The sequence below is a fragment of the Macrobrachium nipponense genome, chromosome 2 (genome assembly GCF_015104395.2).
Source record: "Macrobrachium nipponense isolate FS-2020 chromosome 2, ASM1510439v2, whole genome shotgun sequence".
In the NCBI taxonomy this organism is placed as follows: Eukaryota; Metazoa; Arthropoda; class Malacostraca; order Decapoda; family Palaemonidae; genus Macrobrachium; species Macrobrachium nipponense.
In genome coordinates, this window is record NC_087201.1 from 73,955,864 (window position 1) to 73,965,863 (window position 10,000).

Below are 10,000 nucleotides of genomic sequence, written 5' to 3' on the forward strand. Positions count from 1 at the left end.
CCACCTTAGCTTTAACAAAGCATAGAGTACATATTTTTTTCTTCTACAGTTACGGTAGGAACAATCAGGAAGATTCTTTTGATGAGCAAAATGGAAGTGGCTGTTAATGAAAGAGAATACTAACCATCTCAAATGATGGATGAAAAGGAGACTGGAGCAATATATGATACTGCTTGTGAAATTATCGAAGACAATGATAAAACCGTTTCCTGAACCAGCATTCTCAGTACCTTTCTACCATTCATCTCCCTCTTCCATTTGCTAGTGACTACGAAAAAGTCTCTGTAGGAAAAGGAGAAAAGATCAGGAAGAAGGAATGAGGCCATAAATTCGAAAAGAATATGACAAAGACGACGAGAGAAGACGCAAAAACAATAAAGGAAGGATGCCAGAAGATGAAGAGGGAAATATATCACGAGCGTAAGAGAGATTGAACATTACATAAATATCGCATAATGTTGAGCAAAAGAAAAAAAAAAGTAGCGAAAAGAGCTCGCGGCTCAAAAATCGTTTAGTCTACAGCACTTTTATACGTAAATTTACAAAGAACGTTGGAGCTCATAAGTACTTATAATTTTGCTTTGGTGGATGTATGGTGACTTTTAATAGAGTTGTAACTTGATTAATAATAATAATAATAATAATAATAATAATAATAATAATAATAATAATAATATAAGGACAGGTCATTGAGCCCTGCTTAGTAAAAGCCAAGTATTAAAACAGGTAAATCGGTTTAAAGATCTGCAAAAAAATGAGGAGAGAGATTGGGTGGGGAGGGAGGTCTGGGTTGGGGATGAAAACCTCCTGTAATACAAGAAGGGAGACTTGGCCCCCAAGTCCATTAGTAAATGGAAGTAAGGCAGCGTGAAGTAGAAATGAAATATTTTATTCCTTATTCATATTATACCCAAAAAATATAATGTAGTATGATCTGACAAAAATAATTATTACAAAATATCTGACAAAAACTGAAGAATGTGTAAGTTATTTTTAGAAATATGGAGAGTAGCTTATATCAAATACACTAAAGCCGGTTTCCACAGAAAATAGAAGCAAAAGGATATAAACACTGAGAGTAACTAGAGGATGAATGAAAACAATAAAACCCCATAATTGATTCGCATACTTTCAAAATATTGAATGGGTAGATTTATTTTAGGATTATTGGTAATATGCAGAAAAGAACTAAACTGCCAATCACTTAAAAGGCGAGAGATATAAAATGAACATGAATTTATATCGCTTCATAAAAGCACAGGTATGTGAACACAAACTTAATGCATGCTGTAGGTACACATACTAATATCTGTATAATGCATACAAAAACATTAAGGCGTAAGCAAAAATCTAAAAATGAAACGTTCGTTCTTTTTATAACAAGATATAAGGAATTTTCAGAAAGTTCTCAAATCTTTGTGGCCGTATATCAGGTATATAAGTTCATTCATATACTTCCTAAAAAAAAAATGGTTTGAAATTAAATCTGTATTAGTCATACTTGTTTAGGGGAAAATATTCCTAATAAAGCACATTTATACAGTCGTTTTGTTATTAGAAGCTTCCGTTTTCGCTGGACAATCATGCACTAGTTTTATTTACTTTACTGATTAGTGTCCTTCGTATGTTTAGAAATATTAATTTCCAGAGAACGGTGGCGAGGTTGGCTAATGCTTCACTGCCAGTCTGGAATTGAGAGGTCGATGGTTCGCGCCTGTCGGTCAGCAATTCTATTATCGCTTAATAAATTCCCCCTCCGGTTAAACATATATGAAAATATTATTAATTACGGGGTAGAGCGGAATTAGATATTAAAGGGACATTTGTAGTTCGATATATATATATATATATATATATATATATATATATATCTATACTATATATATATTTGTATAAATATATATATAATATATATATATATATATATATATATATATATATATTATATATAATATATGTCCTATATATATATATATATATATCTATATATATATATATATGGATATATTAATATATATATATATATATATTTTATCTATATATATATATATATTTATATATATATCTAGATATATAGTATATATATATATATATAATATATAGTATATATTTGTGAATATTTGAGTTCAATCCACACTATAATTACAGCGATCCCTAAATTTATTTTCTAAAATAGAGGCGAGCATTCTTTTCCTTTTCGTCGTGTAACCCTATTAAGCTTTTGCTGGAGAGAAGAGGAAAATTTTTATCCCGGATTCTGTCGTCATTACAGCACTTCTGGGGACCTGACCGGCACCCCAATGACCCTCCAACGAAAAGGAAAGAGCTTTCCTATTGGGGAAAAAATGGTGTTTGCTTATCCGTGGTCAATTTCCTCACGGATGGATTGAATCTCCCTTTCTTTACACAAGGAGGGAAGTGATTAACATTTCTCTGCTGTCTGTTCCATTAGAGGCAACGTTGTTTCTGGTAAGCAGATCTATAGCGTCTCTTGCTGAAATTTTAGTTCGAGGGTTTCTTATGTATGTGGGGATGTGCGCGCGCATCTCTACAATATTGAATGGCTATAATGCAAAGGAGTTATTTCAGTTCCTGGTAAATTTCAATGATGTAATGGAAGGTCCTAACTCGCATAAGTATCGAGTCGAAGACTTGAGCAATCTGCAACTGAGAGTTGTAATTGATTTCCAGACCAAACAGTGACTAAGTGACGCTATTCAATCAGAATTTACCCAGGCTTTATTCGACCAGGTTAAAATATGTTTGTCTGTCTTCGTCGTACCCCACAATTCAGAATCTGTAATATCGCCGTTGGCTCTAAAATGATTTATCGGTTGTTTCGTCTATCTGTAGTTTGTCCGATTGGTTTAAGATCCCTTGCTAAACTACGTTGTATTGGTGCATGGCAGTTTATATCGTTCGTTAATACACCAAAGGTCATAGAGTTCGTTGCTCATTGAAGTAATAACTCATATTTTGACCAATTTATATTTTGTTGATATGAGTGACTTTGTTTTTTTTTTCTCTTGCTTTAGTGGTGAAAGAAATTATCAAAATGGCCACAGCTTTTTTCTTTCTCTCTCCGTCTGTTAGCTGCAGAATACTGCAGGTATTTAACTCATACTATAACATGTTTACTAGTAATAATGTGCCCCTCGTACCCCTTTTTGCTTGAAATGGCAAAAAAAGTTAAGTGCCCAAGAACCGTGACTAAGAAAATCAGATCCTGATAATCAGCTGCATGTGCCGTCGAAGACAGGGATGTCTAAAAAATTCAGTTGTTGGATCTTTTTCCCTCCCGAATGCTATCTTCCGCTCAGCAGCTTATTTTCAGAGTTTTTTTTTTTTTCAGCAACTCAGAATGTGCTATCCGGAGATATTAAAAGTCAGCAGTTATTAGATATTAATCTGATCATGATAATTAAATTGTTTTTCTTATACAAATATCCTTTACACAGTAATTTAGAGAAAAATATTGTTCATCATTTAAATATTCTCCTCTCATGATCAAAACTTTTTTCTATTTTAAGAATCACTTAAAGCTGTTCGGGTACTTTAAATTTACCCGGGTTTTAGACCAGATTTAACCTAAGCTCCTAAACCGAAAGAGTTAACTCTTAATCAAACACAGCAATAAAGGGAAAAGCTTGTCCCTTTATAAAAAAAAATATTCAGTTCCTGGTACCTATGGAATTTTTCATTATGAAAGATGAAGGGTTAGACACATTTTGAGAATCCATCGTCCTCCCCAAAGCATCGGTCCTGGGTATCTAACAGGCGAGAACAAAATTGTGACGACAAGAGGAACGGAAATGGATGTTGAAGTGAATGAGAAGTAAGATATGAGAATATTTTTCATTCTAAGAACTAAAAGCATTTCTCGTTTTTTAAAATATTCAAATTTCCATTAAATAAAACGTAATTAAAAAGCTTATTTTCCTTCTTTTTTAGTAGGTATATATATAGAACTACTAGATACAATAGCATCTCTCACAAAGGGTTGAGATAAAATAACGCTATATATTTGTGGAATGATAATATAGGCAAATATATATATATATTATATATATATATGATATATATATATATATATATATATATATATAATATATATATATATGTATATTGATATATATATATATAGTATATATATATATATATATACCATCTATATATATATACTATATATATATATATATATATATATATATATATATATATAATATAATATATATATATATACATAGTGTATGTGTGTGTGCATGGAGAGAGAGAGAGAGCGTGCATATGTCTCGACATCAAGATAATGAAATTCAGTGAACGGCAACGCACTCTCAAGTACCTTTATAAGACGCCAGGAACTCAGTTGTTCGATAATAAGCTATTCTAATATTAAATAAGAATATTCTTTATAATAAATATTGTCTGATGATAGACCTGTGGATCACTCCCAGCCTGCCACCTACCAACCCACCCAGCTGTAAATCGGTATCAGTTTCTGCTGGATTCAGGTTGAAAGGTCATGGGGCTAGTAACCTCACCCCAAGAGATATCCTCTGAAATTTGAAGTCCGTAACCGTCTGTGTGTGTGTGTGTTTGTGTTTGTGTGCACGAGCGTGTGAGTGTGTTCAGTGTGAATTCATAATGCATACCAAGCACTCTATTTAGCATACCTCTAATGGGAACACTCAAATTAGGAAGAAAATTCGAGCCCAGCCGCCAGGTAAACAATAGAAATTCTTAAAAAAGGAAAAGCAAAACTGATGTTGGGAGAATGCTTTTAAACTATTCGGGAAAGGACAACATTGATATAATGAATGAAATTAAGTAAACTTGAACATTTCCCCAAAAATTATGCATCGTTGGGCAAAAGTGTAGAATATATTAATAATAATAATAATAATAATAATAATAATAATAATAATAATAATAATAATAATAATATTCTGGAAGTAAACCCTCTTTTAAACATGTTTTATTAAAAGTAATATATTTTCTACATCAAGACTGGAACAACAATACTATTATAAACGGATATTCTAAATTTTACTGGTTATTAATAAAAGGGGAAGATGAGTGATATCCGGTGTAGATCATCTTGATTTACGTGATGTATTTCGTAAACAGCCAGCAAACATACAAATCTCACGTAATCAGAAAACCAGACGAAGTTCTCCCGAGCGGCATATTACTCATCAGGCATTAAAACCGCCAAAGTTAAAAAAAAAAATAAAATAAAAGGAGAAAAAAAACACTGACCAAGCATCTGGACGGTTCTGCAACACATCTTGAAAGATAAGGGAATCTGCTCTTCCAGAAATATCAGGATGGCGGGGTAAAATGTATTGGATCAGAATGGGGATTAAAATTAATGGAATGCCGGGTAAATTAATGGAACAGCAAAGAATAAATTGTTTTTAAGAAAAATACTGAATTTTAGCAAAAGACTTCGTCTGAATAAGCTGTCTCTACGTAAACAGAATTTCCTTTCTCGTCCTTATCCTTGGGTTGGTAAGCAATAACTTGTATATACGTAAATGCATGCACGTAAAATCTCACGCACACATATTATATATATATATATATATATATATATATATATATATATACATATAGTATATATATATATATATATACATATATAGGTATACTACGCCACATACACTTTAAAACACATCGCGCAACTTCAACCAATCTTGGTATGCATATGACTTACCATCTGTAAAAGAATACTGTGGGGGCCAGACATAACTGGCACCAAGGGAGGGTTGGTGTGGTAAGGGAGTGAAATGTAGAAAATAACCCAAGACGGCAGATATTAATGTCTAATCCATAATTTCCGATTTTGTTAGGAGGAATAGTGGCATTCCCGATGCCATTAAGTCTAAGTTCAGCCCCAATAGGAAAAGGGGGATGAGAAGTGGTGGGAACGGGGTGAGATGTAAAAATAAACAAAAATGACAGATGAATAGTGACACTTCCAGTGACCTTCATGTCCAAGTTCAGCCCCCAATAAGAATGGGGTGAGAAGGGGTGAAATATAAAACGTCAAAAAGGACAGATATTAGTGTCTAATCCGTAGTTTTCAAGGTCGTTGAGGTGAATAATGACCATCTCAATGCCCTTTAAGTCCTAGTTAAACACCAATAGGAAGTGGGGGTGAGAAGGGGTAGGAAGGGGTGACGTAAAAATAACCAGAAACAACATGCAATAGTGTCTGATCCATAGTTTTTGAGGCTGCTGAGATAAATAGTGACACTTCCAATACCCTTCAAGTCCAAGTTCAGCCCTGATAGGAAGGGGGCTGAGAAGGGGTGGGAAGGGGTGACATGTAAAGATAACCAAAAACAACAGATATTAGTGTCTAATCCATAGTTTCTGAGATGAATTGTGACACTCCTGATACCCTCTAAGTCCAAGTTCAGCTTCAATAAGAAGGGTGAGGAGGGCTGGGAAGGTGGTGACATGTTCAAATAACCAAAAAGTACAGATATTAGTGTCTAATCCATATTTTTCAAGGTTGCTGAGATGAAAAGTAACACTCCCGATGCTCTTTAAGCCCGTGTTCAGCCCCGATATTAGTGTCTAATCCATAGTTTTCAAGGTCCCTGGAGTGAACAGAGACACTTCCAATATCCTTTTAGTCAAAATTCAGTCCTGATAGGAAGTGGGGGTGAGAAGTGGTGAATTATATGTAAAAAATGCTGGGCAATGCAAATGAAGCAACTATAATAACATGAGAGAGAGAGAGAGAGAGAGAGAGAGAGAGAGAGAGAGAGAGAGAGAGAGGAAGTTATAGAGAGAGCAAAGGGTGTGCTGAGAGGAGAAAGAGGGAAAGAGTGAGGGAGAGTGGGATAGAGAGTTTATCGGTTGTCATTCAGAGTTTTCCCGGGCAGTGCTGGGTTGGTCAGGTGGTATATATATAAATACATATATATATATATATATATATATATATATATATATATATATATATATATATGTATATATATATGTATGTATATATATATATATATATATATATATATATATATATATATATATATATATATATGTATATATATATATATATATATATATATATATATATATATATATATATATATATATATATATATATACATATATATATACTATATACATACATATATATGCATGTATGTGTGTATGTATGTACATTATAAATATATATGTATATATATATATTATATATATATATATATATATATATATACTATATAAATAAAGGTTTTTTTGCCACGAAGGAAAAAATGAAAAAGCGAGATAGCCGAGTACTTTCGGTCCTATTCGGACCCTTTACTGAGGCATACTGATTTTACAAAGAACACCCATAGTCAAAAGAAGGCTTAATATACAAACTGACACTACCAGATTAGCCATAAGGGCGATTTTCACTCTACAGAGAGGAGGAGTCGCTTTTTCATTTTTCCTTCGTGGCAAAAAAAAAAACACCTTTATTTATACATAGCATCACGTTTTATATACTTCGTGGTCAAGTTATTCATATATGTATATGTATATGTATATATATATATATATATATATATATATATATATATATATATATATATATATATATATATATATATATATATATATATCTACACACACACACATATATATATATATATATATATATATACCTATATATATATATCTATATATATCTATATATATATATATTAAATGTGTGTGCGTGTACACATATATGTTGGCGTTTGTATGCATGTGTAATTATTCAATGCCGAACATCAGGGCAAACTTTAAATGGCAGTGGAGGAAGTTGTGGATTGTCGGCTGACTCTGGAGAATATTGACCTAAATAGAATTTGTGGAAGGGAGTCAGGAAACTATTCCACAAAGAGAAAGGAAATCCGGATGAACAATTCTTGGTATTGCTGGTAAGACAGTGGACTTACTCCCCACTTCGCCAAAGGAAGGCCCAAGTAGTTTTGAAATTCGTTGGAAATTAATGCTATAATAGGTCACATTTTTCTATAATTACTCAAATGATTGATCCCGTGATATATTGAACTAATTTGGTCCTTTTTTCATAAGCTAAAGATTTGTTTTCACCTGTTTCATGTAAAACACATTTTATTTATTGTGTTGTTATATGTGTTATTGGGCATAAAATGCCAATTGTGCACTTTAAATCTAAATGAAATAGTTACTATCTTCTGTGCCGATAGCAACAAATTATTGGGATAATCCCTGGCGTATCGAACAGACTGCCATATATTTTTGTTGATGTGCAGCTAATCGTACAAACATATAGCGTAAAATCACTATTGAAAAAATATATCAAGAAAATATTACGCACCATTATTCATCACAATCATTAAAAGAAAAGTAATGAGGTACCCACGATTTAACTCTAAAGCTGACCATCTAAAAGAACAAGGAGAAATCCATTATGTCCTTTACGGAAGGAAAAGTTCAAGGAACAGATTTAGAAAGGATAAAATGGCAAAGTTATCTTGATACTCGGTTAGAGATAGCCCTTCAGAAACTTGCACCAAAGAATTAGAATTTATTTCGAAAGTGTAAACTGATGTTCAGCATCTGCCGCATGGGCGTACTACAGAACGACGTAGAGAGGAAAAAAAGACGCAACTTCCATCAGACTTTGCTGCCGGAGATAATGAAGTTTTGTGATTGAATCTGCGAAACGACCATGCTGTTTTTTACTCTGTTTAAGGGATAGGATAATTAAGATGGTCGAATTGAAATAAACCGCCACATTTTTAGCAATATTTACGAAACATATGTCCCAAACGTTCTGGGTATCTTATTAACATAGAGACAGTCACTTTATCGCTTGTCGTCGAATCAGAGAAAATGAATTACTTTTTATCTGGTCAAGAGCAACCACATTTTGTGACTATAGTTATCCTTCAGCGCGTCACAAAACTTCGTTATCTCTGGCAGCTGCCTGATGGAAGTTTCGTTTTTTTCGCAATTCTTTCTGTAGTATACTCGTGTAGTAGATGCTAAGCATAGTTTACACTTTCGAACTAAACTTCCAGTCCCTCATGCAAGTATCTAGAAGTGTATCTCTGACCGAGTATTAACAATACTTGGTATGTCCCCATTTTGTGCTTTCTTGCTCGTTCGCCCAAGTTTTCTCTCCATATGTAGCATTATGTATTTCTCCTTTATCTTGTTGCTTGTCAGCTTAAATTAATTCAAAGATCAGTTTCTGTATATATATATATATATATATATATATATATATATATATATATATATATATATATACATATATACATATATATATATATATATATATATATATATATATATATATATATATATATATATTATATATATATCTGTAGAAAACTGCTCTGTGAACAACCTTAAAGCTTGCATGTATGTATATATATATATATATATATATATATATATATATATATATATATATATATATATATATATATATATATATATCACGCACGCACACACACACACACACACACACACACATATATATATATATATATATATATATATATATATATATATATAGGCGCTGTATTTTCACATACATATGCCTTGCTGTACTTATCAATAACTGCATTGATTTTGCACTCTATAATGATGATAATTTCGTTTAATTTGGGATCTCAAACAGCAGCTTTACCAAGCAACACCAGAATCTTTACTGAAAGTTGATACTAAGATACTTCGTTGTATAATGCTTGGTGAACAGTCAGAGCCTTCAATTATCGAAACCTTTGCATGTGGTCAGTCCGATTAGTTTGAAATGCCGTTCTTAAAGGTAACCTTATGATTTCTCTAAAATTTAAACTTCACTTTGCAAATATTTTCCTTTGGAGGAGATATGCCGGCCAAAACAGACTGGTTGTGAGAGAACCGGAAAATCATGTGAAGTTTTTTCAGTTACAACAAGCCGCAGATGTAGATGAAATGCACAGAGGCAATTCCTTTGGTTAAGGTAATGTAAACAAATAAG

The 10,000-nt window shown here is 32.5% G+C and overlaps 1 protein-coding gene across 1 annotated transcript in view; it reads right to left on the reverse strand.

Moving 5' to 3' along the window:
• Nucleotides 1–10,000, reverse strand: part of LOC135220664 (glutamate receptor 1-like) — a gene marked incomplete in the record, with an annotated part of 281,584 nt that overhangs the window by 248,239 nt on the left and 23,345 nt on the right.